This window comes from Ambystoma mexicanum, chromosome 4q, assembly GCF_040938575.1.
Source record: "Ambystoma mexicanum isolate Mex_15411 chromosome 4q, UKY_AmexF1_1, whole genome shotgun sequence".
In the NCBI taxonomy this organism is placed as follows: Eukaryota; Metazoa; Chordata; class Amphibia; order Caudata; family Ambystomatidae; genus Ambystoma; species Ambystoma mexicanum.
The window spans coordinates 216,143,982-216,166,931 of NC_090928.1; the positions used below are offsets into that span (position 1 = coordinate 216,143,982).

General features: G+C 46.6%; 1 protein-coding gene across 3 annotated transcripts in view; it reads right to left on the reverse strand.

Annotated features, from left to right (window-relative positions):
* Positions 1-22,950, reverse strand: part of SCAF8 (SR-related CTD associated factor 8) — a 2,093,867-nt gene that overhangs the window by 898,653 nt on the left and 1,172,264 nt on the right. For 2 of the 3 annotated variants that reach the window (XM_069607748.1, XM_069607747.1), the window contains exon 22: positions 2,446-3,864. The exons of the other annotated variant lie outside the window; for it this stretch is intronic. The gene's annotated coding sequence lies outside the window, so the exon portion shown is untranslated. Of the gene's footprint in view, positions 1-2,445; positions 3,865-22,950 lie in introns of those variants that run through there. 3 annotated transcript variants of the gene reach the window in all.

The following is a 22,950-nucleotide window of genomic DNA, read 5'->3' on the forward strand; positions in this document are numbered from 1 at the left end:
TAAAGGATATTTGTACCGTGCACTATCACCACCGGAGTGGTCCCCTGGCACAGATCCAAAAACATTTATATTTGTGAGTGCAATAGGGGTATTCTGTATCCATAGGTTGTGGCTAGACAGGCAGTTTACCTTTCATGGTTGTAAATTTGGCAAGGAGTGATGGATTGGTTTCAGTAAATAAGTATGCAGGCATGGTCTGAAAATGAAAAACGGGTTGTGGCGAGATGAGGAAATCTGGTTCCTTATCCCTCTTGCTCGCTCTTGAGCCAGGTACAAGACCCCAACAATACGGGTTCTTTATTCCATGTTACAACTTTCAAACTAACATTGACATACATAAACCGTCTGTGCAGAACAAGCAGTCTATGTTGAAGAGTCGAAAATGCTACAACCCCTTTAACAAGCAGAAGCCATGGTGCCAGTATGTACATTGCCTTTATACTGGACCCATTCTTAAGTCATTGGATTTCAAAGCATATGAATTACCAGGATAAACATATCTTTTCCAGGTAAGCAATGGTACAAGATTGGCTGTGGAGAACAACATTTTGCCTGCTCAATGGTGAGAATATTAGAAGAGAGATACCAACGGGTAGGTTACAGATTAGGCTCAGACCTGTTGTACTACAAACATTCCCATGAAAAAAACTAGAAGGTGCTAAGAAATCTAAGGGCTAAATAAAACTATTAATGACCAGCACTATACCCGATGTCCAGCAACGGGGACCTTAGTATAATTGAGGAAATACATTATCCGGCTATAGGAAAGGAGATGTGCGACGTAAGGCAGAGCGTACGCTGGGAAAGACTTATCAGGTAAGAAGGCCCTGCGTGTGGAGATTAGGCCCCTTTGGCTCAGTAAAGATTTATGGTGCATTCTGTACCATTTCCAGCTTATATTTAGGAGAACGGAGAATTTTGACAATGGATGAAGGGCACCTTAGATTAAGATACACAATTTAGCCTCCACAGCCTGCTGTGTTGCATCACAGCAGTGAAATTGTACAGGGTAAGAGCCGTGTGCGGACTGAAATTGACTTGGAAGGAAGGGGTGTAAATAAATGATCTTAACAAGTGAAAGGAGGGAACCTGCTGTGCTTCAAGATTTATACCGCTGTACAGACTTTGTTTATTTCCTGGAGAAGTCCGTGGCTTCAGAGTATGACCCTGTGCCTGAGTGTCCCTCACTTCATACAGTTCACATCATCAATTTATGGCACTAAACGGGACAATTTCACAGGGGTCTAGAACTAGAACACAATGGTTAACACTCAGAAGCTAAAGAAAACACCCTCGGAGCCTTATGACAAAAATACTATAGACGTTACTGTAGAAGGCACTGTGGTGCCTTCTAAACTAAACATGACATGCAGCCACTGAGGTGTGTGGTCACATACTGCACAGCCATATGTCTGCTGCATTTCTTGCAGGAGACAATTTGAGCGCACTTAAGCAAAACAAAGTAATGCTTGAATTTGCCAAGATATTCAAAGACGTAAGTATCTCTAGCAAAGCACATTCAATGAAGTTACAACACCCAAATGATGCGTCACTTTCAGGATGGGCATAGTGTGTCAGACAGGTTTTCACAACACTTAAACATTCCCTTTAGGGAGATGAGATTTAAAACTGTGCGACTCAGTAATTTAATCCAGCTTTAAATAAGGATTTTGAGAGAAATCAGGAAATTCACATTCCTAAAGCAGACACTATTTTTGAGGCGAGTGGGCGTATATCCTAACTCATTCAGTATCTTGTAATAATTAAATATGTATTTTTACTTTAACTTTCCTTTGTAGATCAGGCTGTAATAGTAATGCCCCTTCCTGTGATGCTGCACTACTGGTACCACTGATAAAAGCATATCTGTGGAGCTGTGTGGGTGGAAGAAAGGAGATCTGCTATGCGCAAGTTTCCTATTTTGCAGGGCATTTTTACAGTTGGCAATATTTGTATGTTTTTAGGGAGCAAAACTGCTTACCTTCATTGCAGACTGTAGGTTATTGAAAGTTTAAGAACCCAAATTGGTCATCTACGGGGTAAATACAATGTTCAGATAGTTCAACATTTAAACAAGTAGTTAAACAAGCATAGAAAAAGTGGAACATTGGACTCTGACAAGAACAAGTTACTAGGGCATTTGTGGAGTTTGTTTTATCAAGACTATAGGTTTTTATATTTGGTTTAGTCAATGCTTGCTACCTGGAAATGTTTAATGAGTCTTCAAGGAGGAGTACTAGTACAAATCAAGAAAACCAATGTGGAAATATTTACAATACATTAACCAACTGTGGTAAATTATGCTTTGAATGGTCCGGTTTGTGTGGCATTCTCAATTTGTGGAATGTCAATGACTAACCGGATGGATAATCGATTAATGATAGAGCCCTAAATTGATTACCACACTTTTGACATGGGTTCCCCTACAGATTCAATCACCACTGCTTTCTTTTGTTTTTAAAACAGTTTTATTTGCATTTTAAGAACAAATACAAACCAGGCCTCAGTTGACACAAACGGAGTACAATACTTTGCTTATTTTTATAAACTACCAATCGGAAGTACCAGTGTCCATTGCTGACAGGTTGCTCCACTGATACAGGGGAGTTGAGGGGCAAATGAACAGACATTGCTGAAGTACTTTACATATGAGCTGTGAATTAAAGGACAAAGCGGAGTAGCCGGTGCATTATGATTCTAGTGCAACCACCTTTCAAGCCTTCATGTCGTGCAGGTAATCCAAGAAAAATCAATGTTTGCATGTAGTTTGATAAGTCTCTTGTTTAGACTTCACTCATTCTTACTTCCATTTAGAGTAGACAGAACGGTTCAGAAATAAGGGCTCCAATGAATATGTGAAAAAGAAATATTTACACAGTAAGTAATCCATAATATCTCGATTCTGCATCGAGTTAGGCATACTGAAAGGAGGATTTGACAGTGAGAGCTTGTGGCTTTCAGGATGATGTTGCTTTCTACAACAGTTTTCTGCCACAGGTTAACAAATTACTTGCCTACTCACAAAAGTAGTTTTGGTTCCTGTGTACCCTATGATTGTGAAGTCCTGCTTTGATGGCTTCGGTAGAAAAACAAGCTTTTCATGTCCTTTGCTTTGCAGCTTTGTTTTACTCCATCAACTGCTTACTTTAGACTGTTTGCTATCAAGATCCATTCATCGTGCTTGAGAGTTTAGGAATACTAAAAAGAACATTTGGGCCTCTCAAATGCGAAGGATCCTTTCAAGTGTCATTCAGCAACATACAGCGGATCCTTTGACATCAGCATTGAGAAATTCAGGAGTCCAGAAAAAGAAAATACTTTGAATACAGTGGTGAGGCTGTTTACTAATCTGGCAGGCATTTGTCTGAATCACTATCTGAGTGCTTCCTTTGGAATCTTAATGATGGCCACTGCTGAGACTTGAGTCAGGGACTTTTCCTATTCCATTTACGCTCCATCATGTTACACTGGTTTTGAAATGGCAAACTGAGAAGCTAAAGAGAAGACGACATTTGGAGTCTTCTGAGCAAGAACAGCTGAACAGTTGTTTCCAGGGACGAATGCGGAGTTAACTAATCAAATGTCTGACACAAACGGCCATTAGGATTAGCTTTACTCTACAGGACCGAGTTATCTACTGAGATTCCAGACGGCTGCCTTGTGATGTCCCTGTACTGAACATTTAATTTTAAATACATATTTTAATTTGCAGGAGCCAGAATTCATGTGGGGCTCTCGTCTTGCTGTTCAATGGCCGGCTTCACCCAACAGCCTCCGTATTATCAGTGTTCAGTTCTAAACAGTTACTTGACATCCATGTGGCAACTTCGGATAGGCAAGCAGAAAGCATGGATATCGCCCCACCTGGGTTTAAGATGAAAGAAACGTACAGTTGAGTATATAGTTGTTTACAAAGGAAATTAAGCACTTCAAAAAATTGAGGAAGTTAGTCTTTCCATGGCTCTATAATGGCCAAGTCCCAAACGTAACCTTGATGCACCCTTGGATCACAAATTCAAGTTTAAAGCATTCAGACAATCTTGCTTTTCTCATGTTAGTGTCCCAAACGCCATAATATAGCAGTTAAAAATAGGAATTTGCAAACCAGGTGTGTATTAAAATTTCACATAACGGGGTAACTTGAGGGCTATGTGCGACTCATACATACAAAACATTCTGCCTATACAGTCATGTGTGAGAAAATAAAGGCAGAGTTAAGCACAGTTATCATACAAAGTAATACTTTGGATTGGGATTTCCAGCCAATCATTTTGCCCACCTTTATAATCATGCCATCAGTGAAAAACAAGGTTGGATTACTGTATACATTTCTGAAGCTTTCAACGTTTGACCAGGTCTCTGACCAGGCATGGGTGCTGTCACCTACTGAAGTGTGTGAAGTTGTGCCACATGCATTTAATTCACATGTTTGTACATTCATTATCCTAGGCTTCATCAACTTCTTTCCCTAAAATATCATTTGATGACTCCCCCACAAATGGACTAGTATGTGAGAAAAACATGACTACTTTGAGACAAAGGCCTAGAGTGTTTATAATACAGTTTAAGGGTCTCAAAGTCCCAGTCTAGTACCGATTTAATGACACTTGTCACAGTTTCACACAGTCACACATTTCAACCTGCATCTTCTAAATCTGCCAAGTCTGTCAGATCACTTTTCTCTTACATAAAACTTGGTAAACCAGTTTCATTTCCAGTTTGTTACTTCCATTTTTCCAATCTGGCAACAAAATGTATTCTACACACATCTACACAGCAGAAAATAAGGATTCTATCATTTACAATGTGGCGTTCAAAACACAAAAAGGGAAAAAACTTGGTAAAAAAAAACCGGACATTCTGCCTGTCCTTGCAAAAGCACCATACATCTTGTGATTACAGCAAGGTGTCCATTGAAAAGTCCTCTCCTGCTACCGGGCCACCGTCACAAAGGTCTCAGCACAGATGTGCTGACCCAGCAACTGTAGGCACAGAGAAAAAAAAGAAAAAAGGCGCACATCAACAAACTTGGAAACCCAAAGAACCCTAAGAAATGATGCGCATATATTTGCAATATCCCCTGTACCCCTCTTTTAGAAAAGTAATACAAACAATATCAGCTATGCCCAACTCCGAGGTGGCCTACAAGCTAATGGACTTGGCAGCACTGGCTTGGTTGTAGGGCAGGCAACAGAAATATCACTTTTATGGAAAAGCATATCCGAGATACTACCCTCAACACAGCAATACATGTATCAATAATCCAACGGTCAACAATTATGAACTGGATATGACAAGTGCAGATTTCACCTCAACATAGTTGATAGCAATTCTGGTCCTCTGGGTTTTAGACAAACAAGATCAATTCTATTGTGATCAGGTACAATCATTCAAAGTTCCAGTTTTACCTGGCTCACAGTTACTGTGAAAGTAATCAGCCATAGAAACAATGTGATTAGCTGCTATACTACAAAAACCACATGCCAACAAGTGTTAAATATTCATGACATTGACACTGAAATTATTAGACCGACTCATGCAGTCGGGTGATTCAAGCACTTTGTGGCAGGTACACCAGCATGATGGACCATAAAGCCTTCTATACTGCTCAATGTAGAAGAAAGCATCAAGGTGAATAACCAGGTTTAAAAACTGGGCTGGAAGGTGGCTGATGCACTGGAAATTAAAAGTTACTCACCACTTTCCATAGTTACCTTTCCTAAATACTGAATGGGGTCCCTCCCTAGGGACAGGAACAGAACCGTTTTCCTCCAGAAAAGTGACTTTCTCCTTTAGATATAAGGCGTAGCTATGGGTGTGACCATGCCCCCCATGGCCCCACCCTCCAGCACCAGGCATCAGTCTGCTTGAGCGTGCTGGAGAGCTAATTTAACCTGACCTACTTCATTTGGAGGGGGGGGGGGGGGGGGAGGACGGAGGGACGTATGTAGGAAAGGAGACTATGGACTAGAAGTATGTTAGTCACTAGGGTAGGTATCTTTAATTACTCCAACGTCTCATCCCCTTTCCTCAATGCTCTATGGGCAATTACAACTGATATAGCCCTTAGGGAGGAGTGTGTGTGTGTGTCTACTTGGCAAATAGGTTTTTGAGGACCGCTTGATCGAACTCAGCATCTGGTATTAACATCTAAACAGTAGTGCTTGCAGAAAGCCGATGGCGATGTCCATGTGGATGCCTTACTGCCATGGCAGCTGCCTCTGGAATGTGCCTGCTGCGGCCTTAGACCTAACAGCGTGCACATGCATATTTGGTAGGCACGACTTCTACCGTTTGTATGCCTCTGAACTAGCATCCATCATCCACCTGGCAATGAAAGCTTTCGATGCTTGAGCCCCCGGCGAAGATCCACCGAACGTGATCAGCAAGGCATCAGACATCCTGAATGGTTTTGTCCTGTCGAGCGCTCTAACGTCTAAGCAATGTAATGCCCTCTACGCTTCTGACCGAGGATGTGGCAAGAAGGTTGGGAGAACAATCTCCTCATTGAGATGAAAGGATGCGGCTACTTGAAGCAAGAATGTGGGGTGTGTCCTCATGACCACCTTATCTTTGTGGAAGATTGTGAAAGGCTCTGATGTGACTAGCACCTGAATCTCACTAATGCGTCTGGCTGACGCGAGGCCCACCAATATTGCTGTTTTGAGTCTCACCCACTTAATGTCTGTGGTAGCCATGGGCTTGAAAGGCTTGTGCACCAGTGCTGTCAGCCCCACATTAAGGACCCACGCCAGATGAGGTTTTCTGACTGGGGGGTATAGACTAGCTAGCCCTTTTAAAGGCCTCTTCAACACCGGATCGGCTGTGGAGAGTTATTGGCCCTCAGTGTATCTGTATGCGCCAGTTGCCGCCAAATAAGTGTGGCACGTGTCCACCTGAACACCTGTTCTTGCTAAGTGTGCAGAAAAAGAGCAAAACCTGATTGAGCGTACACAATGCTGGATCCACTCCATTGTCACTTGCCCAGTAACAGAACCTAGCCAACTTGCTTTTGTACTCTAGCCTAGTGGACTCCTTTGTAGCATTTTGTATAATGTCCAGATTGGCCCGTGGAAGCACCAGCTGCTGCATCTCTAGTTGTTAAGGTACCAGGCTGAGAGGGCTGCGGGTGTATTAATGTTCAGCCTGCTGCGAGAGGTGCAACGGGCCAGTAGACTTCAGAAGGATTGGGCCCGGACTTGCCATCCTCACCAGGTCAGAGTACCAGATCCTGGCTGCCCAGTCTGGGACTACAAGAATCATGCGCCAGTACAACCAGTCTTGGCACCTATGCAGCACTTTCTGGATCAACAGCGTTGTAGGGAACGCGTAACACCACAGGTTGTCCCCAGAGATTTGGAAGGAATCCCCTAGTAAGCGCCTGCCTCTCACCATCCATTAGGCAAATTGCTTGCACTTCGCTGTGCTCGCTGAGGCGAATAGATCCACCTCCAGGTTACTCCATCCCCTTGAGATGGTGTCGAGGACCCGCAAGCTCACCTCCCATTAGTAGTTGACCGGCAGAAGCCTGCTCAATCTGTCTGCCTTCATGTTGCTCTTGACCAAGAGGTAGACAGCAGTCAGTTGTATACCCTGCTATATGGCCCAATCCCAGATCGGAATTGTCAGTCTGCACAGCACAGGAGACCTTGTTCTTCCTTGCTTGTAGAAGCAAAGCATGGACGTGGTGTTGTCCGTTCGGATGATTACTGCCCTGTTCGCGATTAGAGTGCGAAACGCCTATTGAGCCAATTGAATCGCTCTCAACTTCAGAACATTTATGTGCTCCGGCTGCTCCTGCGGAGTCCACAGCCCATGAATTGAATAGCTATCCAGAATGCCCCCAGCCCTCCAGCCAGGAGTCTGTAGTAATAACCACTGACTCCTCCGGGAGGCGGAACAAAGCTCCCTTTATCAGGTTTACTTGCAGATTCCACCCGACGAGACTTGGCTTGACCTCTATCGGTATTGTGAACTTGTCAGTATGAGAACCTCTATCCAGGTGCCAGTTCGCCGCCAGGTGCAACTGCAATCTCTGCATCTTCCTTCTGGAGTATGGCACTGCATGGTTAGAAATGGAGGGTAGCTGGAAGCTATTTAGCCCCTGCGTCTAGCTTAATAGAGCCTGGTTAGTGAACCCAACAGCTATCAGGAACTACTTTTGGCTCCTAGGTGCAACGGGTACCTTCCAAACATGTAACTGAGTATTTGAGAATGGTAATGAATAAGAATTATAACACGTCTATACACATTTATACACAATGGTTCATACAAAATAGAAAGAAGTTCAAGGAGCATCTCTGGTAGCTCCCGTTCCCCTGCGGAAGCTCCTGCCTACAAGGTAATGCCCGACACCCAGGATCTGGTTTTAGCTCCTGCTCATCGAATCTCAAATTCGAACCATGCACTGGCAGAATGAAAGGCGCCATGAGACCAACAAGTGTTGATACCACCATGCCGACATCAGCTGCCTGCCGAGGAAGTGGCCAGTCACCCTGAGGATCGCATTGACCCTTTGCCAAGTGGGGAAAATCCTCTGCCTGACCATATCCCATGACAATCCGAGAAATATCAAGGTCTGAGAAGGGGTAAACTCTGACTTGGTGTGGTGTACCGAGAAGCCCAAGTGGTAAAGAAGGTCCACAAGGGACTCCAAGGTGTAGCTCGCCACTTCCTGTGAGCCCAGACTAGCCAGCCGTCCAAATATGGATAGCCGTGATGACACCTGGCTCGGAGCAGCGCCGATATGGTGTTCACCAGCCTTGTGAACATGCGTGGGGGAGAGTTGAGACCGAAGTGCTGGAATTGACTGTACGGCTGCCAAACCAGGACGTGCAAATATGCGCCCTTTAGGTCCAGGGAGCACATCCAATCTCTCTAGCAGAGGGCCTCTGCGATCTGCGCTGGCGTGATCTTGAATTTTCTGCGTGGTCCCAGGGGTACTTGCGTCATCGCCTTGCTCCGAATAAGGGAAGCAATTTCTGCCAGCAGTGCCTGTGAGCCTATCTGTATAGATGTGGGGTGTGGGGGGTTGGGGATATGGGGAAAACGGGTGCAGGGAGGGAACTGGGAGTCAAACACACCCTCCATCCCCACAGAAACCACCAAAAGCACCCAGGGGTCTCTGACCAGACACAGTCATTGCATCTCGTGGAGAGCCAATCCCCCTTACTTCCCCAATGGGTAGTGGTGAACAAGGATGCCACCCGCATTGCTTCTTGGCTTCTGAGGCTGGATTGGAGGAGGGGGAAAGGAAGAACCCCCGAGTGTGGTGCGCCGATGCTTGCGCCTTTACGGATTGGGCGACCTGTCGGCTGACTGGACATTTAATCATGAAAGACTCAATCCACTGAACGCCCTGCTCCTCTGGTCAGACCTGCCTTGCAATTGCCTTAACGGTTTTGCGGCCGGTTTAGCCAGGATTACCAGCGAGTTCACAGTCTGCAAGCTGGTTTTTATTGAGGTCCTCAACCGTAGAGAACTGGAAGAACTCTTTGCCGAAAGAAATCCAGTATCCTCTCCTGGATGTCAGAATCAAACCTGGCAGCATGCCACTCTGCGCATGTCCGTAGCAACCAAATGCCTTTTCCAGCCATGTAGATGCGTGTCACAGTGGACTCAAGCAAATCTTGCGCTACCACCTTAGCCTCTGCCAGTCCTACATTGAACGCAACCTGCCTATGGGGAGGGAGGTCTGTCAGGAAGTCCACTATCTCCCTCCACAACATTTGGTTGGTGGCTGCCAATATTGCATCCACATTCACCTGCCTGAGATGTAGACCCGAATTCTGGTAGGCCTTTTTTCCATAGACCTCCAGCAGCTTATCTTCCTTTCCTAGGAGGGCTGTTGCCGAAGACCCAGATGCACCGGAGGTCTGAGGTTTGGCATACATGGACGCTGCTGCCACTACAGAAGAACCCGGATGCGGGTTGGAGGAAAGGCGGATGGCCTCACCTGCCTGTACTTGGCGTCCAGCCTCTTGTTGACCGGCTGTGCCGCATGGGGTTTCACCCACCCCTTTGTCAAATACATCCTTATGCAGCAGTATGCCTAATTTACTGTGCGCCAGAACTTCCGCCAGCATATCACTCTGGCTGCTCTTGCTGTAGTCAGGGTACCGCCAAACATGTAGCCAGCACCTCCCTTCTGTCCAGGTCATCGTCCTTGCATGTCTGCCCCACCAGCTACCACGCTTGTGGAGCATCCGCCTGAGACCCCGGGGCCAGATCTGCAGTTGCCTGCATGTTGATCCGCTGTCTGCTAAGGGAACCAATCCCTGCTGCTGCAGCATACCTGTGGGCACAGCCTCCCCTACTACCAGGGTGGCGATAGGCTGAGCCTGTACTGGATGGGGCTGAGAGGCACCTCCTGAGGTGGAGGGTCTAAGGCACCACCTCGTTGAGCAATGAGTTGAGGAGCCCGGTCATCTGCTGGGACCTCATGAGTGCCATGAAGCGTTAGAAGAATCTATCTCTGCATGGCAGTGCCGAAGAAGGAGGTCTGCGGTACTGCTGTCCTGCACAGGACCCAACCACTCTCTGTGTACCACCGAGCGGTGGACACGATTGAATAAGGTGCACCACTGAACCTGTGCAGCCGACCATTACACCATAGGGGTGAAATCTGTCCACCAAAGAGCATCTGGGTTGCTCTATATCTCTTCCTGCAGAGTCGCTGGCTGGAGAACTCTTCTGCAACCTGGGTGCTGCCTCGCGGCTAGTGGACATATTGCGCATGGAACTTTATTTAGCAGTGCACAGAAAAGAAATGTCCGGCGCAGAGCCTGAAGCCACAGACCCTGAAGGGCCCTGCAGTGGGAGCGCGGTACTAGGTATGACTTCAGGGAGAACCGCAGTAGTCTTGCTGCCCTCAAGACTTATGCCCGGTAGTCGGCGTATGTGAAGGAGTCCCCTCGGGCCTAGGCCCGTTACTAGAGCACTTCTGCCTCTCGGGATAAATCCCAGGGCCAGAGCATTTCGACCCCTCAAACGATGTCTCAGGAGGACCCAAAGGCCCCTCGGTCAGAGGACCAGTAGCCTTGAGACCCTGACTGGTACTAGGGTCCTTAGAACCATTCCCGCTCTGCCAATTCCCCAGAATGGAATCCCTGTAACGGGTGCTTTATTAAAAGGGTTAGCACTTCGCTTGTCCGACTTCCTTCTGCGTCGCACAAAATCCTTCAAATGGGTTGGAGGGGAAGCCGTGAAGATCTCCCTCCACTGAGCCAGCCCAATCTTCAACGAGCACAGAGTAAGGGCTTGACATGCTGTGAATTCTTCCCACCGATGGCCCACGCCACTGGAGGCAAAGCGAATGCAGGTTCGACGCAGGAAAACATTTCTTGCAAGAGCACCACCTGCTAAAGCCTGACGGGGCCAACATGCGCCGGGGAAGGTGAGACAACTGAGGCTGGTAGGGATAAAAAAATAAGCCGGGGAAAGCAAAAAAGTAGTCCAACTCACGTGAGCTTGTAAGAGGACGGTCCGATCCAGTCAGTGTGTAAACAGGGTCTGAGACCAGGTGCCGGAGGGTGGTGTTTTGGAGGATATGGGAGAGGGGGGCTACTGGTTGCGCCCATAGCCATGCCTACAATTTAATGGGGAAGGGTGGAGTTTTTTTTTTAGTCCTGCTTAATGTTTCAGCCAAGTTTGTGACCCATAATCACAAAACATTACTATGTAAAAATGAACTGCTGTTGCCTTTCATGCCAAGGCAATGCTTGCTGGTTTTAAATTCTACTCACTAAGCACACAGGACCTTCGTCTCTGGTTGCACTTCTACTTTGGATCATTTTCATATGTAAAAAAGCCAGGTCTCTGAAGTTGTTTGTTATCTTGACAAAGGATTTCATATCTACTCTAATAATGTCAAATTGTTTTTCGATGAATGCAGACAGCCAACCCTGCAAAACTCCAACTGAATCAAGATGTAGACAAACAAAACGGTCAAGTCATAATTCCAATAAAACTAAGCTTTTCCTTTGCAAGAACGACACCACCTAATTCCTTAACCAAACCTATATCAAGTAACTGCGTAGTCTAGAATATGTATTGACTTCTACTTGACAGTGAAACTATAGTCAGTGTGCTATAGTGTTACTACTTGCATCAAGCTTGCTTCTCGCTGGATGTTTTTGGAGCAAAGTGGAACTTCCAACATGTTATTTTAATAGAGCTCACTTGCATTTGACAATGCATCACTGCATGCAAAGTTGAAATCCGAGAGGTCCTGACCTTAGCCACAGCACATAAAAGAAACATCATAGGGGTGGCTCTCAGGCACAAGCATAATAAGCTGCGTAGGCACCATTTCTCTTGCCTCAGAGTCCGTTTTGGAGCAAATTCACTTCTGCGGCACACCCATTCTCTCCATTTTTGATTGCTGGCTGTGGAGCCCCTCAGTGCTGATCTGGTGTTAATGTTGTTGGCGAGCACACCAGAAATATTCCCCCAATGCTCCCGAGCCCTGTAAGGTGGCCTTGTTGTGACATCAAGTGCTATTCAAACACCAAAGCTTCTCACAGTATTAAGGCTATAGTCAAAGCATAGCAACATAATATAAAATAACAAAAGGATTCCAGACTGTCACCGCAAACAGAAAGAATGGCCCTGCACATGCAGTTTGTCCCACATCCACCTCCACCTTTCATACAGTCAAGTCACGTCTAATGAACTCAGTCTGCTGGTGTAGCTCAGGCTACATTTTCTCTCAGGCCAGGTATTACTACGAATACTGAAGATGTTTTGTCCACTAAGTTTAACAGAGCAACACTATATTTCCATCCAAAGTAAAACAATTCCCCTGCATTAATTTTATGTTACAAATATGCGGACATGCATTGCATGTATATTCAACATATCTGGCAAGTGTGCATGCGACTTGCAGGTTATTTAGGGTGCATGTGAAGTATAGAGGAGCTCTCAACTCTAGACGGTTGCCCTTTGAGTTTAACAAGACTGTTTCATAAACGGCCCATTCCCCTTTAGCACTGAGACCCACAGAATACGACCAAGCCCAACAAATAAATGGGGTGAAGCGGTCGCAGACACTGACCTAGCAATCCTCTATGCACCTGAAAACTACACTGTATGGCTAGGATAATGTCTTTAAACTTGCCATCTCTTCTATTAAATGAACAGTCACGTAAAATCCAAATATTACTGACGTGCTCGTCGTACATTCTACCGAAGGACCATTTTTTCTCGAGTGGTTTGAAGCCACAACATTAGCAGTATGCACTATACAAATATCAAGTAGCAAATATATACACCTCTGTCAGGTCGTTCAATTATTTGCCCTTTTACTCTGCTTTCCTTAGAACAAGCACATGCAGTACAATAGAAGGGAACTCAACCCAACACAATTTCCATCATGAATTCTCCGACTAATAAATTCATCTATACATTAAAAAAAAATTAAATCATATGGGTATTTGGCACTAAAAAAGAACCAAAATCGATATACTTGCCTACAAAATCATGCACATTATTCTGCATTCCAAAAGCGAAGTGTCTTCCCACATACTGCCGGACTTTTGAGTGTTTGCGATTCATGAATTGAGGGATTCCCTTACCCCTAAGGCCTAGAGATTCATCAACCGTAATGATTCATATTTATTAGCTTCTCAATCGATATACAAGAGAACTCATTATGGATGTGATGCACTGGTGATAGTGCTTTTCATAAAGTGCATACTATTTATCAGAGTTGTGCTGAGAACGCCAAACTCATCTCAATTAATCCTACAAACAAGCAACTAAAGTTAAGACTCAAAGCTGTATAGCAATAGGTGAAAAGCTTGCAAAAGGGCCCGACTCATAGCATTCCCCATAAACTCTTATTTGCAATCAATTATCTTACAGGTAGTACTTTATATAACCGAATAGTATTCAGATGCTGGCAGCATCACATACCATTCACAAAGATTTCTATATGTCTTTTCACATGCTTGCATGTATGCCAAGCCAGTTTCTGTAATAGCACAGTTGCATTTTGATACAGTGGATTTGTTGAGGGTCACCTACATGGTTTCAACTTCGTCATGCATCTATAGGGCAGCATTTTACGGTTGTTAGATACATAATGAGTCCATCTATCGAGTGACAAATAATGGGAAAACAGAAGAAACATGTAATTCATTTAAAGCAGAGTGTGTGTTTATGATATTGAAAAACTTACAAGTACCCAAAAAGTATCAACCTGACAATGCACAAGGGATAACCACCATCTTGCATATTAAGACAAAGCAACCTTTTACTTTTTTTGGAGCATAGCAAAATCTCTCTAAATACCATGAAACCACTAGAAACCATCAGGTTTATACAACATTTAAACATGAAAATCTGCATAGCATAAATAAAATAAAGGGTGGAAGAAAGGACAATAGAGATAATAATCTAAGTTATTAACATTACAATTAAGCACTCAGAGGAGTATGTTATATCACATTACAGAGGGAAATGTGATGAGGGTAGGAGTGGCTACAACTCAGAGGTATCTAAGCACGCAGCAGAAAAGACCCCCCCAACCACCTCCCAAAAAACAAAAAAAAAGTGTGCCACCAACGGGTGACAAAAATTAGACCGTTTTTTGTTCTGCATACCATTTAGTTTCAATGCAGCAGATTTCTTCTGGGAGTGAGTTCCAGAGTTTGGCACACATAATTGCACGATATTGGCCAAGGCTCTTCGATAAACTGAAACTTAATGAAGAGAGGAGCAGAGCCATAGAGAGCTTTATGGGCTATAGTTCGAAGCATAAAAATTAATACTTGCTTTCACAAGTAACTAGCTAAGTTTTCTTAATACAGGAGATGTTTGACCATGTCTTGGTATATTCGTAACAATACGTGCAGCAGTATTCTGAATTACCTGCAGCCTCTGCAAAGCAGATTTCATAGTGCCTGCAGACAAAGCATTGCAGTAATCCAGGCGAACTCCAACGATAGTCCGAGCTCTAGTCACACAATTCTTTTCTGAGAGTAGCGGCCTAATCTGCCTCAGGATCATCCCAGCCTAGGTGGCTGCATCACAGATGTTGCGAATAGGAACACCCCTCTGCAGGGCAGTAGATGCAGCCATACCCCTGGTAGAATGGGCCCGCAAGCCAGCCGGTGGGTCCTTACCCGCCAAGCGGTAACACTCCGAGATGGCCAAAATAATCCAGCAAGACAGTCTGTTTCGTCACAGCTTGCCCCAAACACTTTCTAGCGTAACCAATAAAGAGTTGATCGTCCACTCTGACCCGGGACATGCGTAAAACATAAAAGCTTAAAGCTCTCCTAGGATCAAGCCTCTCCTCTTCTTTACCAGGATGCGGAGGAGGATAGAATGCCGGAAGAACAACCTTCTGGGCCAAATGAAATACCGTCACTACCTTCGGAAGAAAAGAAGGACGAACTCTAAGGACAACCCTGTCCTTGTGAAATACAGTGAAGGGTGGCTTAACTGAAAGTGCCTGTAACTCACTCACTCTGCGAGCGGAAGTAACCGCAACTAAAAACACAGTTTTCAAAGTTAACAGCCTCAAAGGGCAAGAATGTAAAGGCTCAAACGGAGCACCCATAAGAAACTTAAGAACAAGGTTTAAATCCCAACCGGGCACCAGGAAAGGTGACGGAGGGAACACATTAGTGAGCCCTTTCAGAAACTGTGAAATTAAAGGGATTTTAAAGTAAGAACACTCTTCAGACGAGCGCTTAAAGATGGACAGCGCCGCCAGGTAACCTTTAATGGTACCCACTTGCAAGCCCCTGTGGGCCAAAGAAAGTAAAAAGGACAGAACCATGGGGATGTCACATGCAAAAGGATCCACATTCTGAACTCTGCACCAGTCGCAGAACTTACGCCAACGGCACAGAGACTTTGTTGCTGGCCTTCGGGCCGAAAGCATCACGTCTTCAGAGAGGTCCCAATCCTTATACCTCAACCTTTCAGAAGCCAAGCGTGAAGGATCTGACCTCTGGATGGAGACCCTGACCCCCCTCCCGTGAGAGCAGATCGTCTCGGTAGGGAAGACGACGTGGAGGGCAGATGGACAAGTCGAGAAGGTCCGGGTACCACGTCCTCCGAGCCCACGCCGGAGCAATGAGGATCATCCGGGAACCGAACTTCAGTAACCTCCGCAGCACTTGCGGGATGACGGGGACTGGAGGAAACGCGTACAGCAGCGGGAATGACCACTTCACCACAAACGCATCTCCTAATGCTCCTTTTGGAGGAAATTCCTGCGAGCAAAACCTTTCGCACTTCCGGTTGACACTGGAGGCGAAGAGATCCACTTGAGGGGTCCCCCAAAGGGCGAAGATCTCCAGGTGAATCTCCTTAGCCAACTCCCACTCGTGAGATAGCGCGCTCTGCCTGCTCAGAGCGTCCGCCGTCACGTTTTCGTCGCCGGCCAGATGAACTGCCGAGATCGAAACTTCCTGCTGGATGGCCCAGAACTCGAGCTGCATCGCCTCCCTGCACAGAGGAAGTGAGCCTGCCCCCCCCTTTTTGTTGAGGCAGTGCATGGCCACTGTGTTGTCCGTCAGGATCAGGACACTCTTTCCTCACACAGTCGGCAGAAAAGCCTTCAGGGCTAGCCTGACGGCCATCAGCTCCAACAGATTGATATGGAGTCTGGACTCCGACGGAGACCAACGACCGCTGACTGTCAGCCCGTTGTCATGAGCTCCCCATCCCGTGAGGGATGCATCCGCCACGATCGTCACCTCCGGCCAGGGAAGCCAAAATGGAGCCCCCTTCATCAAGTTGCCTTCGACGTCCCACCACAGAAGGACCCGGGCGACCGAGGGCGGCACCTGAACCCGGTCCGAGGACTGCGACCATTGCGCCTTGAGTGCCCACTGCAAAGATCTCATCCGCAGGCGAGCCTCTGGCACCAGCAGAATGCAGGATGCCATGAGGCTGAGCAACCTCAAGAACTCGAACGCTGGGAGCGTCTGGGCTCATGCTGAAACTTGTGCACCATCTACTGAATGTGAAGAGCCCTCACCTGGGGAGGAAAACACTGCCCCAGGGAAGTGTTGAGCACTGCACAGATGTACTGGAGCCGCTGTGTTGGCGTCAAATGGGACTTCTTTAAATTGAGGGAGAAGCCCAGCCTGTGAAGGGAGCGACAGGTGATCGATAGATGATCCAGGACTTGCTCGGGAGAGCTCCCCCTGATCAACCAATCGTCCAGGTAGGGGTAGACCTGAATCCCCCCTTGCCTGAGATGCGCTGCCACCACCACCATGAGCTTGGTGAAAACCCTCGGGGCGGAGGTCAATCCGAACGGCAGGACCCGAAACTGAAAGTACAAGTCGCCAACCGCGAACCTCAGGTACTTCTTGTGCTTGGGATGGATCGGCACATTGAAGTAACCATCCTTGAGGTCGAGTGACACCAACCAGTCCTGAAGCTGAAGGGCCTGGAGGACTTGAGAGAGAGAGAGTAACCATCTTGAAATTGTCCTTCCTGAGGAGTTTGTTCAAACCGCGCAAGTCCATGATGGGTCTCAATCCCCCGTCTTTCTTCGAAATCAAAAAATAAGGGGAATACCATCCCTTGTTCCTCTCCGCTACAGGCACCAGTTCTATGGCGCCTTTCCCCAGCAGGGCTTGAATTTCCTTCGCAAGGAGCGGATCCGGACTCTGCAAAGAGAGGTTCCCCCGGTGGATTGTCGCGAGGCCTGTGCCGAAAGGGAAGACAGTAGCCGTGGGTTATGATCTCCAGAACCCACATCTGAAGTAATGGCTTGCCACTCTACAAGATGCTGCGCCAGCCTTCCCCCAACCGGCTAACCATGGGACATGGCCTCATGACTGAGTGGGAGCGGCTGCGGCGTTACCTGAGGGCAAAGAGGCAACTGCCCGAGCGGCCTTGGCACCACGGGTACCCCGTCGTCCACCTCTGGTACCCCTGCGTTGGCCTCTTTGACTGTCAGCTCCTCTCGCTTTACTGAAGGACGAGTAATAGCGAAAGGAACCACCCCTCCACTGCTGTCCCCTAGGACGAAAAGGCAGAGGTTGGCGAACTGCAGCGTCCAATGACTTCGCTGCAGCTTTTGAGGTCTGCAACCTCTCAAGGCTCTTGTCAGCCTTGCAGCCCAAAAGGTGTTCACCGTCAAAGGGCATGTTGAGGAGCCGGGACTGCACATCAGGAGCAAACCCCGACTTCCGCAACCACGCAAACCTGCGTATCACGGTGCTCGCCGCCATGGACCTACTGACGCATTCAGCTAAGTCCAAACCTGACTGAACGGACTCACACATGTCATCCTTACCATCCTGGACCATAGCAAGGAAACCATCCCGTTCGTCCCCTTCGGGAATATGTTCAGCCGCTAACGCAACACAGTTCCACAGAGTGTGTGTGAAACGAGACAAGGCACAAATGGAGTTGGCTGCCTGAAGCGCCATACCACCAGAAGAAAACACTTTCTTCGCCCAGCCATCAAAACGTTTGTCGTCCCTATCAGGAGGGATGGTAGGGTACGACGCCTGCTTTGCCGGGGCCGTGCCCGCCTGCACCACCAAACTCTCCGGAGTGGGGTACCTGGTCAAGTAGCAGGGGTCGCTACTGGCTGGACGGTATTTTCGCGACAAGGATCTGCCCACCGCCGGGAGACTCTCCGGAGCAGTCCAAGCCGCCGCCACCCTTCTCTGTAAAGCCATATGGAACGGTAGTACCGGGTCAGTTGGGGGACCAATATCAAGGATGTCCGTTAGATCATCCTGCACAAACTCCCCTGGGGGAGCAGACCATCCCAAGTACTCAGAAACCCTACCCATAAGGCGCTGGTACGAGGAACCGGCATGAGAGCCAGGCTCAGGCCTACAAAACTCCACCTCCGGAGAGGTGTCCAGTCCACTGGCATCATGCAGTGACTGCCTCAAATCGTCAAACTGACTATGGCCCGAGACAATTTCATCTGGAACCTGACTAGGAACCAGGCCATCAGAATCCTCATCCGCCTCTGAAATATATTCCAGGTGGCGAAAAGAAGGCACCCGAGAGTGCTTGCTCTTAACCAGAGCCTTCCGAGGGGGTTCCCCCGTGCCACGGGGTACCTCCAACACGAAAGGCGTCGAGCGAATCGGCGGCGAGAGAACAGGCATCGGCGCCGAGAGGATCGGCGTCGATGTCAGATGCAGCGCCGCCAGCATCGGCGGCGTCGACACAGCCCTCGAAGCCGGAGCCCCGAGTGTGTCCTTCGACGACCTGAGCGTCGACGGCTTCGACGACTTCCTCGGAGCCGGAGCCTCGAGAAAGCCTGTCGATGCCTTTGACGCCTCAGATGTCGATGTCTTCCTCGAAGACCTCACAGGTGCACATGGTCTAGAACGTGTCGAGGACCGGGACCTGAAACGGGTATGTTGAGAACGAATCTCCTTGTCCGAACGGGACCTCTCCCGTGACTCGTGCCGACCACTCTTGCGAGCGGTGTCTCTCGACCTCTCACGACCGACCCCACTCGGGGGCGCGGACGGCTTAGTACCCTGCGACTCGAGAATCGCCAGCATTTTCTTCCCATAGGAAGCCCATTCCTCTGGCGTCGCACGGCTGGTGGGGTAAGCGACGTGCCGGGCAGAGTCCTCCGAAGAGGACCTGGAAGACGACCGGTGTCGGCGCTTCCGAGAATGCCTCAAAGAAGCTGAGTGGCGAGACCGACTCCTAGAAGGAGACCCACGAGACTTCCGACGATGACGCGGAGAGTCACCTCTCGAATCATCCGTCGAAAGCCCCGCAGACTTCGACTTCCGGGGCTAGGACACCCGACCTACCGACGTGTCGTGGGCCTCCCCGAGGCACCAGAGGCAGGCGTCGTGCGAGTCCGTCACCGACATCTTGGACCCACACTCCCTGCACTTCCTGAAGCCCGGACGCGGGGTCGAAGACGAAGTAGAAGACATCTTCATACGAAGGATTTTCACAAAAACTAACAGGTTCGAAGAACCGAGAAGAACAGAACTCCAAAGAGTCGAGGCGTTAACCGAGATTCACGAAGCAACACGTTCGCGGAAAAAACGGAACTGAGGCTACGGGCGTCCTACTTATCACATCGGATGACGTCGGACGAGGTCCTCGACGACGGCGCATCGACGTCATCGACGCAGGACGCAGAAAAAAGTTTCCGAAGCAGCACCGCTGTGGTGATTACATGTCAAAGATATGGAATACGTCGGAGGACCCAATCCCCTCGAATGTGCATGTTCTGATCTGGTTCTGTTCAATATATATTGTGAGGTCCAAAAAATCAATACTGTTTGCATCGCAGACACCAGTAAATTGAATACCCATTTCGTTAACATTGATTCTGTTTAGGAAGGCTGTGAACTCCAATTCTGTGCCTTTCCATAGTATCAACACATCGTCAATATACCTTGACCAATATACAAGTTCCTTCTGATAAACTTTATCCTACTAGATAACTGTATCCTCAAAAAGGCCCATAAAAAGGTTTGCTAGGGCTGGGGCATATTTAGTGCCCATAGCAACACCTCTAGTTTGCTTGAAAAGTACATTGTTGAAGATGTTGCATTCTAAGGATAGCTCTAACATTTCCTTGATCATTGCAATTTGGTGGTACATCGAGGCTGACTCCTCCCTGAAGGTATAGTCAATAGTTTAAGGCCCATGAATGTTGAATCGATGTATAAAGTGCTTTCACATCCATGGTGGCTAAAAGGCAGTCTTTCTCCCAGTTCCTAGATTGTAGCTTCGCAATGACATCCGTTGTGTCTTTAAGATATGCCTTTAGTTGTGTGGCCCTGGGTCTCAAAATGTTATCCAGATACTGTGAGATATTCTCCGTTGTCCAACCTATCCCGCTAACAATGGGACGGCCCTCTGGTATCAAGTCATATTGTTTGTGAATTTTCGGTAAGAAATACATTATTGGTATAGTTGGGTTTTTGATTCTAAGAAAGCTCTTTTCATTGTCTGTGATAAGGCCTTTGCGATGCCATTCCAGAATTTTCAGTTCCAATTTCTGTACAATCTCCTTTGTTGGGCTAGCTTACAGTTTTTCATAACAGCCTGGGGTGTTGAGGTGTCCATTAGCCATTTCCAAATAGTTGTCCCTGTCCATAACAACAATGTTCCCTCCCTTATCAGCTTCCTTGATTATTATTGAGCGGTCGGTTTCCAACTGGTGTAGAGCTTCTTGTTCTCTATGGGTGAGATTGGGTTTTGTTCTTGATCGCAACTTTCTCTGATCCATTTTATAGAGATCTTGGGATACGGCCTTGTAGAAACAGACAAACAGAGGCGAAAATCATTTGTAAATTCAACTCCACAGTACTTGGCCTCAACACTGAAAATGAAATGGTGTCCTTTTTATAAGAATTGGTCTAATAATTTAGCTGTGACTAATGTGTTTGTAAATATGCTGAATATCTCATTCACACTATGCATTGAGGCCTCTCCGTTCATTATTATTTGGATTTAGAGTAGAATAATAACAATTGATATGTCTACACCAAGCAATTTATTTCTATTCCCCTTTCCCTTACATTCCGAACACATTAACACTCTTAATTTGCAGACCTCCATTTAAACGTAATATTTCACTTATTGTAACCCACTATATTTGTTTATGTCATTTCGACTCCATTACAATATGGCCGCCAGTGAGCACGCGACTAGACATGGAGGAAGGACAGATCGTGGTACTTGCTACCTTAGCAACGGATATAATCACAGAGAGGATGCCTAATGGCGCCCCCTCGAGATTCTTAGCAACTTTGCGATCGGACGCTTTTATTGTGAACAGCAGGTAAGAGAGCGTCTGACTTTTCATGGCCTGCCGTATCCTGAGATACGTGTAGTTTCGCGCATGCGAACGTGCTTTTGTCACTTGCATAGACTCTCTTACTCGTTATAATATGTAATATCGCGCACGCGATCGTGCGCTTCCAGCCAATGGTACTTGGCAACCTACTAATACACTTTCACGCGATTACTCTTTCACGCGATTAGCTAAGATGCGCTTTTATGGACCACATTTGAAACCCTTTAGTTTGCGACCCTGCGTCTATACTTACCGGTCGCTATAACTTATTTGGATCCCGTTAGCTTATGATTACGTGTAATTTTCACGCGCGTTTTTGTGCGTTTTTTACCGATTAGACCAGCCACTCCAATAATACGTGCATCTTTCCTCACCACCTATTTTCGAGTTTGAAACCCAGTACATAGTGCACTTTTACTATCAAGATTCTATAATTAAGCAATACAACAATTTGTATATGAATCTATTTTACAATTACAGGGATTTACCCGTTCAATATATGGAAGCTTATTTTTCACATTATGTGACGGGGCACCTCACATGACTACAAGGTAATACATTTTTCATACATTTGTTGACATGAACAAACACTAATGATTATAATAATGCTTATACTTTGTCAAATGCATCACAACTAACAATTGCTTTGCATCTAGCCCTCTCCAAATCTTACCCCTGCTTTCTCTGCCCCCTTATTCCCCACCCTATTTTTGTCTTTTTTTATTTCTGACATCCATGTACTTTTTTGTTTCATGTACTTGCACTCTTCTTTTGGATGCATATTCAATCTCACTTTGTCGTTTTATTTTGATATATACACATGTCTACCAATGTGATTGTTTTGTTAGTTTTCATTTGTTTTTTGAATATATGATGTTAAGACAAATCAATAGCCCTGATTTGAAAAAGGTCCTTGGAGGACCGAAACACGTGTCATCAGTTATAAGGGCAATTTCTTTTTGAGCAATAAACTTACTCTGCAAAAAGTTGGTGCAGTCTTTTTCCAGGTTACCTATACTTCATACTATCTTTCAAGGGGTCTTTTACTTGGCTAAACCCTATACCTGGTGAGACGTGACTCAATGGGCTTAATGTATTGATTGAATCAACTTCTTTCTTTCTTTTCTACTACTATAAGATGTCGCCAAGTTAGACCAAACCTTCCAAGCCAA